The 22,530-nt window shown below is 47.2% G+C and overlaps 1 protein-coding gene across 1 annotated transcript in view; it reads right to left on the bottom strand.

Annotated features, from left to right (window-relative positions):
* The window catches only part of CDH18 (cadherin 18), a 1,008,237-nt gene that overhangs the window by 770,182 nt on the left and 215,525 nt on the right, over positions 1-22,530 (bottom strand). The window contains exon 2 of the mRNA XM_075921429.2: positions 22,344-22,445. The gene's annotated coding sequence lies outside the window, so the exon portion shown is untranslated. The remainder of the gene's footprint in view (positions 1-22,343; positions 22,446-22,530) is intronic.

The following is a 22,530-nucleotide window of genomic DNA, read 5'->3' as shown; positions in this document are numbered from 1 at the left end:
TGGCAGTCAAAAAAGCAAATAGTATGTTAGGAATCATTTAAAAAAAAGGATAGCAAATAAGACAGGGTATGTCTACACTACCCCGCTAGTTCGAACTAGCGGGGTAATGTATGCATACCGCACTTGCTAATGAAGCTCGGGATTTGAATTTCCCGGGCTTCATTAGCATAAGCGGGGAGCCGCCATTTTTAAATCCCCGCTGCTTCGAACCCCGTGCAGCGCGGCTACACGGGGCTCGAACTAGGTAGTTCGGATTAGGTTCCTATTCCGAACTACCGTTACTCCTCGTGAAACGAGGTGTACCGGTAGTTCGGAATAGGCACCCTAGTCCGAACTACCTAGTTCGAGCCCCGTGTAGCCGCGCTGCACGGGGTTCGAAGCAGCGGGGATTTAAAAATGGCGGCTCCCCGCTTATGCTAATGAAGCCCGGGAAATTCAAATCCCGGGCTTCATTAGCAAGTGCGGTATGCATACATTACCCCGCTAGTTCGAACTAGCGGGATAGTGTAGACATACCCACAGAGACCATTTGGGAAATACTAGGATAAAGAATAAAAAAGAGAATATCTTATTGCCTCTATATAAATCCATGGTATACCCACATCTTAAATACTACATAGAGATATGGTTGCCTTGTCTTAAAAATAAAAGATATATTGGCATTGGAAAAGGTTTAGAAAAGGTCAACAAAAATTATTAGGGGTTTGGAATGGGTCCCATATGAAAAGAGATTAAAAAGACTTGGGCTTTTCAGCTTAGAAAAGCAAAGACTGAGTGGGGGATATGATAGAGGTCTATAAAATCATGACTGGTGTGGAAAAACTGATTAAGGAAAAGTTATTTTCTTGTTCTCATAACCTAAGAACTAGGGGTCACTGAATGAAATTAATAGGCAGCAGGTTTAAAATAAACAAAACGAAGATTTTCTTCATGCAGCACATGGTTGGACTCTGGTACTACTTGCCAAAGGATTTTGTGAAGACATCAACTCTAACAGGGTTTAAAAAAAGAACTAGTTAAATTCATGGAGGTTAGGTCCTTTAATGACTATTAGGCAGGATGGGTAGGAATGGTGTCTCTAGCTTCTGTTTGTCAAAAGCTGGAAATGGATGACAGGAGAGGAGTCACTTGATGATTACACCTGTTCTGTTCACTCCCTTTGGAGTATCTGGCATTGACCACTGTCAGCAGACAGGATATTGGGCTACATGGACCTTTGGTCTGACCCAGTATGGCTGTTCTTATGTTCTGAAAGGTCTACAGGCTACAGAGCCAGGGGGGCAAGGCCTAATCACTTCTAAGCAGTGATCTCATATTTAAGTACTATGATTGCCATTAAATCAGTCCTGAGCAGTTCTCTGGCTGTGTTGCTGCAATGCCACTGAAATTTGACTCAGCTATATTTCTGCATGAAAAGAGGGGTGGCCACACCAAATTTCAGTGACGAGGTTGCAACCTGGTTCATAGGATAGGCAGGCCAAATTTTGTTAGAATTTCTCTTCTGCCACAGATGAAGGGTTGGCTGGGCCAAACTGTCTTGTGACCTGGTGCAATGGGAGTCTGTTCCTATATGGTAGACCACAGACTAGTCTGCTGAGAACTTGGCTCCTGGCAGCCCTAGCTTATGTGCAGTGTGACAAAGAGAAAAATAGAGATGAGATTCCTTGACTGAACAGAGACCAGAAGAGAGGTCCTGCCATGGGACGTGGGGAGTGAAGGGAGCTGAGGACAGAAAGAAGTGTGTTTGTTGGCATTATAGCCAGCTAACTCTCTTCCAAGGACATCATTGACAAATATATTGTAGAAAACCACTTGATCCAAACTAATTTTACATTTTTCAATGCTGCAGTATATTAACAAGATTACAAAAATACACAAAAAACTGAAATTTTGATCCATACTAGTTTGCCAGAGAGCATACTTCTAAAAATTACATTAAATTATGCACATTCATTTTTCCTAACCTTTGATCATGAATTAAGTTTTTGCACAGCTTGTTTCTTTGAAGAAACTTCTTTCTATTTACATAAAGTACATAATCTGTTCTGGACAGATGCCTTTCAGACACATCACCTCCTTTGCTTTGATATAAAACACCAGTTTCCACTCTCAATTACCATTATGCTCCAGCTCTGAGGACATTGATTGAATTGAAATCCAACATACATTAGGTGTGCATATTCCAATCACAATTAATCTGTGCAGTTTTTAAGCATTTTACATTTTACATTTACTATACATTTGTAGAGTGGATAGCACTGCGGCAGCTACCAAAGCATCATTGGAAAGTTGCAAAGTAATGGTGTAGTGTTTCATAAAAGTAAGATCTGATGACCATGTGGCAGCAAGGCAAATATCTCAAAGTGGAACTCCTCATTGGACGGTCATGGATGTCGAAACCATCCTAGTGGAATGTGCTCTGGGAGTGTCCACCGCAGCACAATGTCCATCCCAAGCAACACCCGCCTCCCCTGTCCTGTGTGTGTGACAAAGTGAGACCATTCACCTGAAGATCCCTCCCAAGCATCCGAGGAGGTCTGGGAGACATCCTGGCTCACTGACACCGGCTCCAGAGAGAGGGTCATGGTGTCCGTCTCCTTCTCCACTGCCTCTGGCTAGCCCTGGTCCACCTGCTCCTTCTCTGCCGAGACCTCTGGCCAGGCGATGATGAGGATCTCCAGGCTAGAGTCCACAAAGACGGGTGGGGAAGATGTTTCCCCACCCCCCAGGATCTGGTCCAGCTCGTCAAAGTAGGGGCAGGTGTGGGATACTTCCCCGAGTGTGAGCTGTGGTTTGAGGCCTGGACATATCCCTGGTGGAGCTCCTTTGCCTTACCCCGAATCTATTCCAAGGTCTGAGGTGGGTGCATGCGCCGCTGGGGTCTCGGCCATCCAGCCATAAATGTCCACATTTTGGCGCTTGGACCAGAGAACCTGCAAGGTCTTCTCCTTGTCCCACAGCTCAAGGAAGGACAGGATCTCTGTTCTGGATCAAGAGGGTGCCTGCCTCTTTGTCCCCCTGGATGGGTCCTGGGACCCCTGGTGATGTTCATTTTGAGGGCCAAGTGGGTCTTGGGGGGCTTGTGGCTCTGCCATGGGTGGCAAGGCCTGTGGCAGGGAGAGCTGCATGGTGAGTTGCTGCTTCATGGCCGGCTTCCTGCCACAAGGCTTGTGCAGGGTGAACTGTAGCTTTAAGAGGGGCCAGGACACAGGAACTATAGAGTTGTGATTACTTTGTATGAAGTGGCCACCAAGGCACCTGTGCTATTTCCTCAAGGCCTTTTCTTAAAAAAAAAAAAAACCCTTCCTCCCCATCCACACACGCCTTTTTGTGAAAATGCTCTTTCTGAAAAGGTATTCTTCCTCACAGAAAAAGGATTACCAACTTCGGAAAAAGCCCTCTGTTCTTTCGATTTACTTTCAAAAGAACGCGATTGCAGTGTGGGTATTCCATAACTTTTGTCACAAAAATAACCATTTTTCCAACAAAACTCTGTAGTATAGACATATCCTAAGAGACAACATGGTATCAGGAATGCAAGGAAAAGAATTCTGCAAAACCAGTGAGAATAGTAACACTGAATGTTTTACAGGAACATGAAACATTTTCCCCTGATTCTTAGAGCTGTTTAGTAGGGTGCAGTTTAGTAGGACAGATTCTGTAGCAACCATTCCAAACAACAATTTGAACTGTATAATGAAAACCACAGCTAGAAATAAACTGGAGGATGAGCAGAAGATTGCTCTTAACAGTGGCAATAACAAGTGCAACTTCATGTAAACAGCACATTCCATGTAAAAGGTTGTGGGGGAAAGAAAGGAAAACTTTGGGGGGAAAAAGAAAATCTTTGAGGATCACTGTATCTTTGGAACAAAGCATTATTTATGAGACTATTCATGGAAGGAAGGGCAAACAAGAGTTTGTCACAGACTGAAATATCTAATTCAGTCCTATGAATATGACATGTTCACAGACTCTCTCATTAAAGGCCAGATTATGGTAGAATGTAACAATAAAATGTCTATGAATTATTACTAAGGGAGAGAGATCTGAACCTAGATATGACAAAATATATATGCCAAGCAGAACAAACCAAAATAAAAATCCTAGGGAGGTACAGAGCATGACTGTATTACAGTTCAGCTAGCAAGGGAAAAGTTTCACAGAAATTGAACTGGGAAGGTCTGAAACATGAAAAACAGGAGACAATGCCAGTGATATAGCAACCAGGGCTACTTACAGCCCTCGACTGGAGACCTTTCCCAAAAACAAAAGACAGAACTATGTTGCACTTTAAAGACTAACAAGATGGTTTATTAGGTGATGAGCTTTCGTGGGCCAGACCCACTTCCTCAGATCAATTTATGGAAGAAAATTGGCACGACTATATATATTAAAGTGATACCATCAAAAAAAGCGAACACAAATAAACCTTTCCCAAAAAGGCCACAAACCAGTCACCCAGAGCACTTCAGCTACCAATCTGGTCAGCAGGAAGCCTCACAAGCAAAACCTCTCAGACACTCCACCTCTCCCTGTGCCACAATCAGCCCTGAGCCTTTCACACATGTGAGAGGTTATAAAACTCAATCTCACCAACTCCGCACAGATCCTCCTGGTCCCAAAGAAGCAGTCACAGTCCCGGACAATTTACACTTTAGATCTTACCCACAAGAGCACGCCCAGCCAATCCCTTTGAATCTAAAATCTAAAAGTTTATTAATAAAAGAAAGAAAAGGTTGAGAGTAAGATTGTTAAGAAGAATACATTGCATACATCAATTACCAAGTTCTTGTTGCAGGCTCTTAGAGAGATGTTACAAACTGCTATCTTAAAAGTCTCTGGTGTACATCCTATATTAGGACGGGTCAGCAGTCCTTCCTGGCTCTCTGTCCCTAGCAAGTATGCATCTAGAATAAGTAGCAAGACTGAAAATAAGATGGAGACGGCCTCATGGTATTTTTATATTCCCGGTGTCTCACAAACCAAAGCTGGTCACATGATGAAGTGACCTATCTGTGTTTCACACACAAGTAGCCATAAGGCTGTGGTTCTCAACTGACGGTCCACTGGTGGTCCATGGAGACTTTTTTGGTGGACCACAGGAACATTGTCCAAAGTCACACAGCGTGAACAGGTGCCGCTGTTAGGCTGTTTTATGCCATGTTCACAAGCATGCAGCGCATCATCCATAGTGTCACCTAGGATGCAACCGTGTTGTGTTGCCAGTAACTTCTGTCTGAGGCTGTGAGCGTCAGTGTAGCTGCCGCCATCATGCTGAGCAGTTGCTGTGTCATTCGTCATGTGCTGTTTTACAGGTGTGGTGTAGTTTGTTTATAATGGCAACAACAGGAAGAAATGTCAAGCGCAAGTATTCGGAGGACTACATCAAATTCGGCTTCACTTGTCAAGAAAAAGAAGGCATGGATTTGCCACAATGTGTTATTTGTTTCAAAGTCTTGGGGAATGACTCAATGAAGCCAGCTAAGCTGAAACTCCATCTCGAAAAGTGTCACCCCTAACTTGTTGCAAAAGGATGAAGACTATTTTGAGCGGCGGCTATCAGGTCTGAAATGGCGGCACCTCGACTCAACAAGTGCATTCTATAATAAGACAAGCAATGCCGTGCACGCTTCCTACATTGTTGCATACAAAGTTGCACAGGCCAAGAAGCCTCATACCATTGTAGAGCAACTTGTGCTCCCCTGTGCAAAAGAGATGGTGTGGGTTGTTCTTCGCGAGGAAGCAGCAAGGGCTTTTGTGGATAAGGAAAAAAGAGGAATTACACTTTTGTGGGTAAGATCTAAAGTGTAAATTCCAAAATGTGCTGATGCAGTCAAATTTAGAACTTGCGTATCTTGTCGATATTTTTGGAATCTTGAATAAACTGAATCTTCAACTGCAAGGGAAAGGTACAAATCTGTTCTCTCACCAAAGCATCATCAAGGCTTTACTTGACAAATTGGAACTCTGGATTGTAAGAGTCGAAGGCAATAATTTGGTTCAATTTCCATATGTGGATGCCATGCTCAAGGAAAAGGAAGCCATTCGGATGCAAATTCTCGATCATTTAGGGTATGTCTACACTACTCCGCTAGTTCGAACTAGCGGGGTAATGTAGGCATACTGCACTTGCAAATGAAGCCCGGGATTTGAATTTCCCGGGCTTCATTTGCATAAGCGGGGAGACGCCATTTTTAAAACCCCTCTGGTTCGAACCCCGTGCAGCGCGGCTACACGGGGCTCGAACTAGGTAGTTCGGAATAGGAATCCTAGTCCGAACTACCTAGTTCGAGCCCCATGTAGCCGTGCTGCACGGGGTTCGAACCAGCGGGGTTTTAAAAATGGCGGCTCCCTGCTTATGCAAATGAAGCCCGGGAAATTCAAATCCCGGGCTTCATTTGCAAGTGCGGTATGCCTACATTACCCTCCTAGTTCGAACTAGGAGGGTAGTGTAGACATACCCTTACAGAAGCTACGAGACGAATTCTAATTATATTTTCCAGAGGTGGACAGGACAAGGGATGAATTATCTTTCATCAGGAATCCATTTACAACAGATGTTAATAGTGTTCCAGAAGATCTGCAGGAGGAATTCTTGGATCTGAAAAATGATTTTGTGGCTCAAGATGTGTACCAGCAGTCTACCATTGAGAAATTTTGGGCAAGCATGACCAGGAGTTACCCAAATCTGTCAGCACACACAGTAAGATTTCTTTTGCCATTTGCATCAACTTATATGTGTGAGACTGGATTTTAGTGTTTGTTGCACGTTAAGTCCAAACAGAGGAATCGGCTTGCAGTGAAAAGCGATATTCTTTGTGCATTATCAAGTACCACTCCAAACATTGAAAAGCTTGTCAGTGAGAAGAGAATCCAAAAATCTGTTAGTAAGAAATAAATTCAAACCAAAATGTTCATTGTCTGCTCTTTTCTTTCATGTCTCAAAGAGGAGGTGATCCATGAAAATTTTTTGATTGTCCTGATGGTCCATGGACTGAAATGAGTTGAGAACCACTGCCATAAAGCACTGGTTGGTTTGCAGGTTTCCAGACACATTCCTTAGTTGTGAATTGGCCACTCCCGAGAGCCGTTGTCCATGGAGCAGTGCTAGTTAGCATAGCCATTCACTGAACAATCCTTCCTCAGAATAGGCAGTCCAGGCCCATTGCTCCTTCCCAGACAGAGAACATTCAAAATACAAGAACAGGGCCCATATTCATAACTCCACATACAAAAATCATACAAGTACATGACTATCATACATAGAATCAGTAGAAACATAAGCTTTCTTTTGACACCTCAAAAGGCCCACTTTGTACAGAATTTGGGTCAAATGCCACCAGTCTGCTCACTTCAAAATCCAATAACGTGACAATTTCTAAGGAGGAAAACATTCGGGAAATACAACTGGAGAAACTATTACAATAAAGGAGCATGACCAGTTCCACAGTTCAATAAACAGGTGAGAATTTGGCAGGATAGAAACTGGTCAGTCGAAGCTATAGGAATAAAAAAAATCACCTTTACCATACTTAGGGTATGTCTACACTACAGCGCTAATTCGAACTAACTTAGTTCGAATTAGTTAATTCGAACTAAGCTAATTCGAACTAACGCATCTAGAACTAAAAACTAGTTCGAATTAGCGTTTTGCTAATTCGAACTAGCAAGTCCACATTAAGTGGACCCTGAACCGGGCTTAAGGATGGCCAGAAGCAGTGCTGGCAGAGCATCAGAGGAGGACTTAGGGTATGTCTAAGTGCGAACTAGCGGGGTAATGTATGCATACCGAACGTGCAAATGAAGCCCGGGATTTGAATTTCCCGGGCTTTATTTGCATAAGCCGGCCGGCGCCATTTTTATTTGCATAAGCTGGCCGACGCCACGAGGCGTACAGATAGTTTGGAATGGCTTGCTAGTCCAAACTATCTAGCCCATGCTGCGTGTAGCCGCGCGGCACGGGGTTCGAACAAGCTGGCATTTAAAAATGGCGCCGGCCGGCTTATGCAAATAAAGCCCGGGAAATTCAAATCCCAGGCTTCATTTGCACGTTCGGTATGCATACATTACCCCGCTAGTTTGCACTAGCGGGGTAGTGTAGACATACCCTCAGAGCGTGGAGATGCTGTGTCAGGCTAGCCGAGGGCTGCGCTTAAAGGGACCCGACCCCCCCACCGGACAGACAGTTCTCGGGGTGCCCTGCTTGCAAACCAGTCCTGGCTTGGAGTGCCCGGAGTACCCACACTGGGCACATCACAGCACTTGGCCATCAGACCGGCTGCAGGCTGCCATCTGGGGAGATGGGGCAATTGGGGAGCTGCAGGAGAGCTTCCACCCCCAGAAGCCCACAGAGCCAGCCCAGTCCTCCCCATCGGGGGCTCATACCCCATTCCTCCCTCACCTCCTTCCACTTACCCTTCCCTAGCCCCTTTTCTTGATGTACAAAATAAAGGACAATTGTGTTCAAAAATGGAATCTGTCTTTATTGAACAAAACTGGGGGAGACTGGGAAAAGGAGGTGGGAGAGGGGAAGAAAGAGGCTGGGAGAGGGGAGGGCAACTACAATGATCAGGGGTTGGGAACAGGTCCCATATGAAGAGAGGCTAAAGAGACTGGGACTTTTCAGCTTAGAAAAGTGGAGATGGAGGGGGGACAGGATAGAGGTCTCTAAAAGCAGGAGTTGGGTGGAGAGGGTGCATACAGAAAAGTTCTTCATTAGTTCCCATAATAGAAGGACTAGAGGACACCAAAGGAAAGGAATGGGTAGCAGGCTTCAAACTAATAAGAGAAAGTTCTTCTTCACAAAGCAAAGAGTCAACCTGTGGAACTCCTTGCTGCAGGAGGCTGTGAAGGCTGGAACTAGAACAGAGTTTAAAGGGATGTGAGATCAAGTCATGGAGGTTGAGTCCATGGAGTGCTATTAGCCAGGGGGTAGGAGTGGTGTCCCTGCCCAAGGTTTGTAGAAGGCTGGAGAGGGATGGCACGAGACAAATGGCTTGGTCACTGTCTTCGGTCCATTCCCTCCAAGGTCCCTAGGGTTGGCCACTGTTGGCAGACAGGCTACTGGGCTAGATGGACCTTTGGTCTGACCCAGGACGGCCATTGTAAGCTCAGGGCTCAGGGTCGGGGGTCTCAGTGGACCCCCTTGATTTCCATGCACACCTGCTCCTGGGTGGCCAGGCTGGCAGCTCTCCTGCCCTAGACAGCCACTTTCCTGTGCCTAGTGCGGATGTTGTGGACGAGGTCCATGATCTCCGCACTAGCCCAGGTGGGTGCCTGTCTCTTGCGTTCCCGGGCAAGCTCCCGGGAGCCGCCAGCCTGGTCCTGGGAAGAGGGAGAGGGCTGGGGGGCATCAGGTGGCTGGCTCAAGCCGTGCCAGGTGCAGGGTCTGCTGGCTGGGTGCTGGCAGGCTTGCACCTGGCACGAGCACCGTAGCCAGCCCATGCCCCTTTAAGGGGTCTGGGGCCGGGAGGGGGGCAGACGAGTTTCCCTGGTGTTGGCCAGAGTGGCCACCAGGGAAACCTGGGGAGGGCTAACCTCCCACTAGTTCGAACTAAGCGCTCCGCTAGTTCGAATTAAGTTCGAACTAGCGGAGCGCTAGTGTAGCGCATATGAAAGTTAGTTCGAACTAATGTCTATTAGTTCGAACTAACTCCGTAGTGTAGACATACCCTTAGAGATCATGAAGGAAGGAAAAATATTGCTAAAAAATCATAAAAATCTTCTCAAGATACTTGATACATTGGCCAAGATGAATGAAGTAAGAGCAGACATAGACATCAAAAAAATTCAGACTGACCATGTTACTGACCATGAGGCTGAACTCTTTCAGACAAGGATTTACCTGTGGGTTTGCATCACAGAATCTAGGCAGACTAAGCAAGATATTCAGAGGGGTAGCCAAGTTAGTCTGTAACAGGAAAAACTTAACAAACAACAAATAGTCTAATAGCATCCTTATTCTACATCAATTACATCTTTATCATATGGACTCACAGGAAAGAGACCCTTGAAGAATTTCACAAGGATTTCAAAAACTTCCACCCCACCATCAACCTCACCTTGGATCAGTCCACATGAGAAATCCACTTCCTTGACACTACACTTCAATTAAATTGTCCACATTCCTATATCAGAAACCTACTGATCACTACACTTACCTTCATGTCTCTATCTTCCATCCCAGACACATTTCTCAATCTATTGTATACAGCCAAGCTCTAAAATACAACTGGATTTGCTCCAATCCCACAGACAGAGACAAATACCTAAAGGATCTATACAGAGCATTCTTAAAACTGAAATACCCATGCAGAGAAGTGAAAAAACAGATCAACAGAGCCAAAAAAATATCCAGAGATGAACTACTTCAAGGCAGGCCCAAAAGAGAAAACAATAGAATTCCACTTGTCGTCACCTACAGTCCACAACTTAAAGACCTCCAATGCATTATCAACAATCTACAACTTATGCTGGAAAATGACCTCTCACTCTCAGAGGTCTTGGGGGGAAGGCCAATTCTCACTTGCAGACAACCCCCTAATCTGAAACAAATCCTTTCCAATAAGCACGCCACATACATCCATCATAATCATCCAGGAACCCAGCCCTGCAATCAACCCCGGTGCCAACTCTGCCCACACATCTATAGCAGCGATTTCAGCACTGGAGCCAACCACATCAGCCACCAAATCAGAGGCTCATTTAACTGCACATCCACCAATGTGATCTATGCCATCAAATGCCAACAATGCCTCATTGCCATGTATATTGGCCAAACTGGAGAGTTTCTGCGGAAAAGAATTAATTAACAAATCAGATATCCGAAACGTGTGGGCATGCTCTCTGGTGACAAATGTGGATGAGTCACAGGGGTTGGACAGAGGCAATAAAAGGAGAAAACACGTGGCAAGAATCCTCTTTCTGAGAAGCTTTTTTCTGCAGCCAGAAGTTCTCTTTCTTTTCTGACCAGTTCCCCAGCCATGATCAGCAGACAGTAGGGTTGCCAGATGGTTTAACAAAAAATACCAACCCCCCCCCCCAAAAACACTGGGAAAAAATTCTGTTGTGGAAAAAAAGGGGGGGGGAGACCAAAGTTGTTAAGCAAAAGTTGCACCACTCCCTCCAATTTGGGGCCACACACTAACCCCTAATGCACTCACCCCTCCCCCAGAGTCAGGCCCATCCCTAGTGTCCCTCCATCCCAGTGCACTCACCCCTGCCTCAGAGTCAGGCTCCCCTAATGTCCCCCCATCCAAGTGCACTCACCTCTTCCTCAGAGAGGCCCGCTAGTGCCCCCCCATGCCAGTGCACTCACCCCTGCCTCAGAACCAGACCCGCTAGTGCCCCCCATGCCAATGCACTCACCCCTCCCCCTGAGCCAGGCATCCCCAATGCTGGGAGCACCCCATCCCAATAAAATCCCGCCACCCCCTGCAGAGCCAGGCACCAGAGGAATGGGGCGGCCAGGTAAATTAATCTTACTTTTAAAGTGGCTGCTCCTGCGGCCCGGACCGGCTTCTTTGGCTCACATTGTGTAAAGGGAGGTATCATGTGGCCAGCTCCCAGGTCTCTGCTGGTCATCTGGGCCACAGCAGCATGTGCTCCGCTCCCACCTCAGCCCAGCGCCCCCATAGCATGGCACCCGGCAAGTGCCCTCTCCTGCCCCCCTTCGTTAGACTGCCATGCTTCTCACTCTCCCACCCTCACCAGAAGTGGCAGGGGAAAATTGTCCCCGCTGGGCTTCTGTTGGAGGGAAACAGGAAATACCGGACATGTCCGGTATTTCCTGATTTTTTTTACTGGACGGAGCCCGCAAATACTGAACTGTCCGGGTGAATATCAGATACCTGGCAACTCTAGCAGACAGACCCTCCAGGTGCAACATGCCTTGGCTCCTTTTGCCACCCATGTCCTGGTACAAGAATTCCCTAGGAGTTAGGCACATACCAAGATAGTTTCAGGACCAGGTCGGAACTGGCAGGATGAGGAATAGAAGGTAAGCCCTCCTTGTACAAGGTGAGGGGTGGTAACTAGGCAACAGAGGGTAGTAACCTTTTACATAAAGAAGTGATCTAAGTTGTTTGTACCTATCTATAAAAGGACACCGCAAAGGGTGCTTTCTGGTCGACCTTGTGGGGGACGCACGAGGCGCCTGAATGGCAGGTGTCATTGCCTAAACTTACAGAATACACAGTGGCTTAACTCTGAGTGACTGCTGTTAATATCTGTTATATGGCAATAGGCCTGCCCAGTGTTGGTATCTTGTCAACACGGGCCATAATGCCCAGTGGTGTAACATTGTAGGCTCTCTGTTACCAACTGTTAGAGCTTCGCATTTGACAATAAACCTGCTCGACTGATTTCAAACCTTGCCTGCATCTGTCATTTCCTGGGGCTTTCAGAGATCTCCTGTGTTGACCCAAGTGCACAGGGTCGAACACTTTAGATAAAGGGAGCACCGATTGTTACACACACAGTCGAACATTTCTCATCACCAACGGAATAGAGGTCCTGTCAGGAGTGCGCCAGGACGACCCGGGCCAGACGATGCTGACACTGACAGTTGAGACCACCGAAGTACAACAGCATGACATGCCTGTCTAGGGGTATGTCTACACTACAGTGCTATTTTGAATTAATTTATTTTGAATTAGTTAATAAGGTAATTCGAAATAACACAGCTATGCACAAAAATTAATTCAAATTAGTGTTTTTCTAATTCAAAATAGCGCGTCCACATTGAGTGGACCCTGAATCGAAGGTAAGGCTGGCTGGAACCAATGCCAAAAGGGCATCAGGGTCGGACTTAGTGTGTGGGGCTACTGCCTCAAGCTAGCCGAGGTCTGTGTTTAAAGGGACCTCCCATCCCGGACAGACAGTTCTCAGGTTTCTCTGCTTGCTGGTCTACCTCGCTGAGGGACAGCAAAGCATTTGTGTCTCAGGGTACGTCTAAACTACATGCCTCTGTCGGTTTAAATGATCGCGATTTAAATGATCGCGGCTTCATTTACATTTACATTTACATTTACATTTACATGGCTGCCACGCTGAGCCGACAAACAGCTGATCAACTGTTTGTCCACTCAGCACACTAGTCTGGACGCTCCCCTGCCGACATCAAAGCCCTTTGTCGGCAGCCCCGGTAAACCTCATCCCACGAGGAATAACGGGGCTGCCGACAAAGGGCTTTGATGTCGGCAGGGGAGCATCCAGACTAGCGCGCTGAGTGGACAAACAGCTGATCAGCTGTTTGTCGGCTCAGCGCGGCAGCCATGTAAATGTAAATGAAGCCGCGATCATTTAAATCGTGGCGTCATTTGCCTTTGCCTATGTGTCTAATCTACATGCCTCTGACGACAGAGGCATGTAGTCTAGACACAGCCTCAGAGTGCTCTGCTTGCCCTCACTTGGGACACCACGGCATTCTGCAACATGGAACCAGACCTGCCCCCAGGGACTCTGCTGTGTTTCGTGGACAAGTTGCCAGCAGCCTGGCTGCACTGTCTGCAGGCTGCAATCCGGGAGCATCATCGAGGGGCTGTCAGGATCCAGGGGGCCCTGCGGGAGAGCTTTCCACCCTGAGGAGCGCTAACAGTCTCCCCAGTCTGCCCCACTGGGGACTTGTGTCCCATTCCTCCCTCTCCTCCTTCCATTTACCCTTCCCTAGCCCCCCTTCCTGATGTCAAATAAAATGCACTTTTGTCTCAAAAATACAAACTCTGTTTATTTAACAAAACTGGGGGGGGATGAAACTCTGGGGAGACTGGGAAGGGCAGCGGGAGAGGGGAGGAGAAAGGGTGGGAGAGGGGAGGAGGAAAACTGGGAGGAGGGAGCTGGAAGGGGGAAGCAAGGGGAAGAAGGGGGAGGGGAAGCTCAGCTCTCAGGGGTGGGAGTCTCACCGGGCCAACTGCCTCCCAGCAGGGGAGGGGGCCTCGGTGTCCCCAGGGATAAGGGGAGGAGGGTGCGGAGGTTGACGTGGGGGGTGTGGCGATTGAGGAAGTGGGTGTGGAGGTTGAGGAGGAAGAGGCGGGAGGGGGGGCAGGAGTGGGAGGAGGAACAGTAGCTGGGGGGGCAGCAGGCACAGGACTGGCATGGGGCAGCACACTCTGCACCAGGGTCTGCAGATGGTGACAGATGGCATGACCCTGGGCAAGCAGCTCACGCTGGAACTCCCAGTCGTCCTGTGATCCGGGTCTGGGCTCGCAGGGCCTGCAGGTGCTGCTCTCAGTACTCCTGCTGCATGGTGCTGGTCCTGCTGAGGCCATGGGAGCATGTCCCAGGCGGGTTGGTGCGCCCTGCACGAGCAGCTCGTGCAGCTGTAGAGAAAGAGAAGTGGTCAGTTCTCCCTGGGGACAAAGTGGATGATGCCCAGCCCCCCCTGCGAGATGAGGGCGACCGTGCCCTGCACTGTCAGAGCCAATGTGCTTGCACAGAGGCCATGGTCGGCATGTCCGGCTCTGCCCAGGAGTGGGAGCTGACTCAAGACCGCACCCATGCCCCTATGCTGTGTATAGTGTGGTCGGGGCGGCGAGGGGATATGTCCCCTGCCCCTGTGTAGAGGGGACATGTGAAGGGAGGGCATCCTGCTGTGACCCGCCCCGAGGTCAGGAGCGTGTCGGGTCTTTTCACACACACGTGTGGCTACTGGGCCACGGCCCGTGTAGCACACAGCTGGAGCCACCTGCCCAAGGGTGGCACGGCACATGCCTGAACATGCACAGGTGGCTGCGTGATCCGTGGAAGGCATGGCCCACACGCGTGGTCCCTGGTCTCCCTCCCCACCTCCTCCCCAGGTAGGGGACAGTGCTGGCACTTACCTGGTATGGCCTCCCTGGACAACCCTGCCGACTCCAGTGCCAGGACAGCTGGTGGTGTCCCCTCTGCTGCGCCCGGGTCAGGGCCCTCAGCTCCCAGCTTGCTGCCCTGCGGGCTGGCGTGAACTGCCCCAGCCCCCAGGATTCAGTCCAGGGTGGGGAAGTAGGCACAAGTGGCAGCCCCTGCTGCGGCGCTGCCCCAGGTGGCCGTGGTGTATGCCTGCCTGAACTCCTTAACTTTCAGGTGCATCTACTCCTGGATGTGCCTGTGTCCCTTGTGGGCCATGGTGGCCGCTATGCGGCCATAGATGGCGGCATTCCTCCAACTGGTGGCCTCCCCCCACACCTCAATGAGGTCCATGATCTCCACACCAGTCCAGGCAGGCACGCGCCGTTTATGGCCCCTGGCTGGCCCCTGGGTGCTGGGGGACTCGGCAGGGTACAGCTGGCTGCCACTGGCTGACATTGTGCAGCCACTGGGTAAGGGGCTGCGGCTGCTGGCAGGCTGGCTCTTGCACATGCCCAGTGGCCAGACTCTACCCCTTTAAGGGCTCCAGGGCTGGGGGAGAGGAGAGGAGTTTTCCTGGTTTGGCCCAAAGTGGCTTATATTCAGCTTCTCATTCACTGTAATCCCCAGGTCTTTTTCTGTCAAACTGCTGCTTAGCCAGTTAGTCCCCAGCCTGTAAGATTCAGCCTGTAAGATTCAGTCCAGGTTTATTACAATGAAATACTACAAACTGCCATGTAACTGTAATCTGCTGCCATGTAACTGTAGAGAATCAACAAGTATAGTGCTTTGGCTGCGTGACAGGACATCCCAAGGACAAAACCAAGAAAAGCTGCAGACCTTGGAGGACGATCCGAGAGTCAGCGGGAACGCGTGTAATCAAGAGTCCTGAGCCAACAATAACAACATCTGCCTGAGTCAACAACCTTCAAGAATGCTGTATTGGGGCTGTGAAAAAGCACAGTTTGTGAAAAGCAGGATGTGGACTTTTGGGAAGTTGAGAGGGTATAAAGATAGTTGTAATCTTGCAATAAAATGATTTTGTGCTTGCACCGGCCGGAGTCCGTGCCTTCATATACCACAAATGGCGCCCGAACAGGGCTTGAAGTGAACGAGTGATTCGAACCGGTGGTGTATCCGCGGCTGGATGGAGGATAAGCTGTTGAGAGGAGCTCCCGAAATTACTGCCATATCAGGACCCAGAGGATCCCTTGTCCCCTCCCCCAAAACTGCCCGGGGAGGATTGTGAGCCAGTGTACGGCACGGTCCCAGTCTCCCCAGAGCCTGGGGACTTGTGCCTCAGCCCTGAGGACAGTGAATCTGAGGACAGCGGGCCCGAGGACCCCTTTGACACAGGGACGGTGGCGGTCAGTGTAGGGCCTGACTCATACCCGTCGCTCGAGCCCGTCAAGGCCCTGGCGGCATCTGCGCTGATGGCGGAGCAAATTTTAAAGACTCAGAGGCTACGAGCTGTTTCTCGATCCTCGACTGTAGCTCCTCCGCCTTTTGCCCCAGCATTAGCTCCTGCTTCTTTATACAGGTCAGCAAGCCACACGGTCGCTCCATATGGGCCCCCCTTGGCGGCGCCCTCGCATAATGAACAGGCAAGGGTTTTATCTGAATGCTGACGTGAGGCTCTTCGGCGAGGAGATGTACAGCTTCTACAAGCTTTTCCAATTGTATATGGGCCCCAACGGCCCGCCCGACATGAAGCTTTGCCATATGAACTCGTAAAAGAGTTGCGCAAATCTGTGAAGGTGATTGATTTAAAGGACTGCTTTTTTACCATCCCACTCCATCCTGACGATTGTTCGCATTTTGCCTTTTCCATACCCACGGTTAATAACGAGGGCCCGATGCAACGATATCATTGGTTTGTTCTGCCCCAAGACATGATGAATAGCCCCACCATTTGCCAGATTGTGGTGGATTCAGTGTTGACTGAAGCCCGGACACGCCACCAACAGGCCATTATATACCATTATATGGATGACATTCTTTTTGCCACCGCTGATCAAGCGGCCCTACAGGCTTTATATGATTTGGCTTCTCGACTGTTGCGACGATATGGATTGTGTATCGCTGAGGAGAAAGTTCAAGCTGTGCCCTCTTGGAGATATCTGGGGTGGAAACTTTATGAGTCTGAGATCCGCCCGCAGCCGTTGAAAATTGCCACGTCCATCACCACTTTAAATGATCTACAGAAACTTTTAGGCACTATCAATTGGATTCGGCCAACCTTGGGGGTCACTACAGAAGAATTGTCTCCATTGTTCCAACTTTTGAGGGGCGACTCTGATTTGTCCTCGCCTCGTGCTTTAACACCCAAAGCTATGGCCGCGTTACAGCGCGTAGCAGAAAAAATACAGACGGCCTTTGGTCACCGCCGAGATGCGCACCTTCCAGTTTGACTGTTTTTAATCTACCACACGTTTCAGCCTTATGCATTGATTGGCCAGTGGGACACCAGTCCCGTGTCCCCAAACTTATCTTTGCGCACCTTGGAGAGGCTTTTTCTTCCGCACTCCTTTTCAAAAACGGTTACCACGGCAACGGATATGCTGGCTCGTCTAATCTCTCAGGGTCGTGTCCGTTGCCAACAGCTCACCGGAGCGGATCCTTCTGTCCTTCATATTCCTGTGACACGCACTGATTTTGATTTTTGGCTGTCTCAAAGCCTTAGTTTACAGATTGCGCTGGCCGATTACTTGGGGCGGATCGAGTACACCTTGCCATGCCATCGGCTATTACAATCTTTGCCACAACTGCCTCTGCAGCCCCGGACCATGCTTTCTCACATCCCCCTCCCTGGCGCACGCACTGTATTTGTTGATGGCTCAGGGAACACAGGCAAGGCCGTAGTTGTGTGGAGGGACGGCGATGATGCCCCCTGGAACTCAGACGTTTTCCGTGTGCAAGGCTCAACCCAAATTGTTGAGCTCACCGCGGCTGTGCATGCTTTGAACTATTTTCGGAGGAACAGTTAAATCTTGTTGTAGACTCGGCATATGTGTCTGGTATAGTACAGTGTTTGGAGAGCTCCTTTCTCAAGGAGGTCAATAATCGCCTCCTCTTTCAGCTGCTTTTGCAATTGTCACGCCTTTTATTGGCTCGGACACACCTGTACTTTGTGGTCCATATTCGCTCACATACCACTTTACCGGGGCCCATCACGGAGGGTAATGCTGTGGCTGATGCCCTGACTATGCCAGTTGTCCGGCCCAATGTGTTACAACAAGCACGACTTTCACATGAGTTTTTTCACCAGAATGCTAGATCATTAGCTCAGCAATTTTCCCTTACTAAACAGCAGGCGCAAGATATAGTTCGTGCCTGTCCGGATTGCCAGTGTCTATCCGCCATACCGGTACCTAGCGGTGTTAACCCGCGAGGCCTACGGGCCAATGAACTTTGGCAGTCTGATGTGACCCATTTTTCCGAATTTGGCAGATTGTGCTATGTACATGTTACTGCTGATACCTTTTCCCACCTTATTGTTGCTACTGCCCATGCGGGAGAAAAGGCTCGTGATGTTGTTCGGCATTGGTTACATTGTTTTGCTGTTATGGGTGTTCCAGTTTCTGTTAAAACTGATAATGGTCCCGCTTATATCTCCCACAAAGTTCAGTCCTTTTTGCAGGATTGGGGTGTAAGCCATACCACAGGCATTCCACACTCCCCTACAGGCCAGGCGATTGTTGAACGCACGCACCACACTCTCAAGACCCTTCTTGATAAACAAAAAAGGGGGAATCCAGTGGGAATGACCCCACAGGAGCATTTGGACAAAGCTATGTACGTGTTAAACTTTTTAAATCTTTCTAATTTGTCTTTCACGGCAGCACAGCACTACTTTGAGCGAGACTCTGCGTGGCTGGAGCGGCCACAGGTTTACTACAGACACCTGGAATCCGGACAGTGGCAAGGTCCAGTTCCATTAATCACGTGGGGACGTGGGTATGCATGTGTTTCTCTTCTCTCAGGTCCCTATTGGCTTCCTGTGCGATTTGTTAATCCAGCCAGGATTGGTACGCCATCGACGCAAGAGATTCAACTCGAGAATGAAGGGACCGCTGCCGATCAGTAGCAACAAATCCATAACGTCACCACTGCATTTTTGTGGTTCCTGTGGAGCGGTTTCTGTGTGCATACTGCGACAGCACATTTGTATTGGGCGCACATCATTGATCCCCCCGTATTCAGGCCTGTGATGTGGTGGGATCCCTCACCGCCCATCAGTAACAATGGTACCGATTGGATGGGAGGGGTGTGGATACCCCCTACAGTGGAACAGGAAACCGAGGTCGTTAATGTTACCAATGTCACCTTTGTCACTGACCTCCCACCGCTTTGCTTTTCTACCCTTTATGACTCAGGTTGTGTACCCGTGCAGCCACAGTTGCACCTAGTGGCGCGGGAGCACGACGGAAGGGTTAACTATACCTTACTGAGCATTCCCGGGATGCACGGAAGCGGTAATGACTCTTGGGAGCCATATGCCCCTGATTTGCCCCGCTGCATGATAAAAAGGATATCAGCAGACGCGGCACCGGTTTGGCAGGCATGTCGTGGACGCAGCCCCCTGGTACTCCAGGGCGAATTCGGCGTGGTTGTGGATTGGGGCCCTCACGGTATGCTGTGGGATAAAGTGGACAATCGCACTGTCCCCTTCGGCCGGTATAATCATAGCCTTTCGTGACATGGGGGAGGCTCTGCCGGTCCTGTGTTACAATTTATTACTAATGGGGATAACGCCACAGCCTCCACGTTACATAAGGGGTGTGGTGGATAGGGTTAGCATTTATGGGTTATAATTTAGGGAGTTTGATTTTAGAGAATTATACATCTAACTATATTAAGCAGCAAGATAATAGTGTTATGGTTTGTACTTCGCATCCATATGTTTTTGCCTTGGCACAAAATGCAAGTTTTAAGAGAGGTAAATTTTCCCATTCTTGTTATTCTGTTATGTTGTCTGAGGTGCGATATAAGACCTGCATTTCCATGAGTGATAAAGTAACCTTTGTGTTCCCTCTTCGACAACGCCCTGAGTTATGGATTCCTGTTAATCTCACACGAGACTGGGAAGGAGATAGTGGCTTTGGCCATCTTACAAGGTTGCTGCAGGAGGAGATTACTAACACTCGTAGACGTACGAAGCGAATTTTGGGGTGGCTGATTTTTGCTCTTGTGTTGGCAATTATTATTCTTGCTTCTGCCACTGCTGCTATTGCCTCTTTAACTCAGTTGGTTAAGACTGCAAAAATGGTAGGGGAAACTCTAATAAACGTTACACGGGAGTTCCAAACGCAGGATACCATTGACGAAGAGATATTGGCGCGGCTTGAGGCCCTAGAAGCCGCAGTCATTTGGCTTGGTGATAGGCACGCAGCCTTAAAGACTAGGTTGTCTCTGCATTGTGATTGGGAGCACATTGCTGGAGGTCTCTGTGTGACATCCCTCCCCTGGAATTCATCAGTTCATGATTGGAACCTTGTTAAACACCATTTACAGGGTGCCTTTGATGTTTCTTTACGTTCTCATGTTAATTCTTTGCATGCTCAGTTAAAGAACCAAATTCAGCAATTGCAAGAATTAACCACACAAAAGGTTTTTGATACTCTGTAATCTGACTTATCTTGGCTTAATCCTACTACGTGGTTTTCTGGATTAAATTTGCGCATGCGGGTGTTTATTGGACTTGCAAGTGGGCTTCTTATTGTGCTTTTTATAATTCTTTCTTTACTTTTTTCTTGTATTCGTTGTGCTCAGCAAGTTGAGGCTCGTGTAATGACAATGTTACTTATTAATGGTATTGCTTTGTATAAAAGAGGGGGAGATGTAGAGAATCAACAAGTATAGTGCTTTGGCCACGTGACAGGGCATCCCAAGGACAAAACCAAGAAAAGCTGCAGACCTTGGAGGACGATCCGAGAGTCAGCGGGAACGCGTGTAATCAAGAGTCCTGAGCCAACAATAACAACATCTGCCCGAATCAACAACATTCGAGAATGCTGTGTTGGGGCTGTGAAAAAGCACAGTTTGTGAAAAGTAGGATGTGGACTTTTGGGAAGTTGAGAGGGTATAAAGATAGTTGTAATCTTGCAATAAAATGATTTCGTGCTTGCACTGGCCGGAGTCCGTGCCTTCATACACCACATGTAACTATTGCTAAACCTTTAAAATATGTAATTTAAAAATGTACCTGAAGCATGTAAAAAATTCAACTTTACACACAAGTCCGTACTGCATTTGGTACTGGGAAAAGTGATTTAAATAGTCTCTGTACAAGTCATGTCTCTGTAACTACTAGCATTCTTACTAACATTTGAAGGTTTTCCTCAGTCAAACTTTAGCTAAATCCTAAATGTTGGCTAGATTATTATTCAGCACTAACAAAAAGAACCATGAAATACAAAAATACAGTTTTTCAAATTGTAACAACTTTTGATATATTAAAATTGATCACCAAATGTACTATATTAGGCCTTTTAATGAGATGGAAAGACAGTTTCCCTGTTAATTTTTTTGAGATGTTGAAAATTTCCCCATATAGAATTGTGATTAATAGTTGAAATCTCTTAAAAAAAAAATCATGAACCAAAAATGTGGAGGGGGTGAAGTTAAGGTCATGTCAATCACAAAGCTTTATTGCAAAAACTTTGAAATGTTTTGAGTTAATTTTCTATTTTTTAACTATAAAATTAATTGAAAATTAAAAAGTGGACACCCACAATAGAATTCTTTATTTAGAACATGCCAAAATGGAATTTTTCAATCATTTTGAAAGTTTGCATTTTTTAAAGAAGAAATTTTTTAAATAATTTTTTCCCACTAAAAGTTTTGGTTTAATAAACTGCTATTTTCCAGTGAATAAATGATTTGTTCAATAATTCCTGACCAACTAGTTCATAATAAGTACATCAGTTTAAACCTGCCAGGATTAGAAAGATACTAGCTTTGTCACAAGTTAAGTGTCATTTAAATAGGTATGAAAAAAGTAGTCTATAAATTATTACCTAAAGTTTTGTTCACATGTGTTTAAAATTAAAATGATGGCAGAAAGTATTACATTCAGAGCAACCAGGTTTTTAAGTAATTTTGGGAATCTTGTTCAACAAGATGTTTGATATAAAGATCTTGAGATATTTCGTAACAACAAATTTAGAGGCCTACAGCAGAGTTCTTCAGCTGCCTACAGGAGTACAGCAGTCACAAAAGAAACTATCTATTCTTATTCCTATTTTTTATTTATAGCAAGGTAGTACCCCAGAAATCACCAATCAGGGAGCAAGGCTCACTGCAATAGATGTTATACAATGAAAACATGGCTGTGTCCCAAAGAGCTTAGAATCTAAGCATCTGTCCTCCTGGCCGAAAGTAATAAAAACCTAAAGTAGGAAAAAACGTGAAAGGCTATACAGCAGCCAGGAGAAATGTCAAATGTTAATATGAATAAATCACACAACAAGCTACATTTTAGATGAGATATAATTAATTAAAAATAAGTAAAATACCTTTTATTTGATGAGTAGCCCACAGCTCAGAAATGAAGGTTTATTATTCAATCTTCAGCATCTCATATGAGGATATCAGAGGGAAAGGCTCACAAATTTTCACTGAAACAGAATAATACTGCTTTAAATACGCCTATCAGATATCATCTTGCCAACATGATACAAAAGTGAAAAACAGCAATATGAC

This window comes from Pelodiscus sinensis, chromosome 2, assembly GCF_052426305.1.
Source record: "Pelodiscus sinensis isolate ZL-2025 chromosome 2, ASM5242630v1, whole genome shotgun sequence".
Classification (NCBI taxonomy): domain Eukaryota; kingdom Metazoa; phylum Chordata; order Testudines; family Trionychidae; genus Pelodiscus; species Pelodiscus sinensis.
This window is presented reverse-complemented; position numbering and strand designations above follow the sequence as displayed.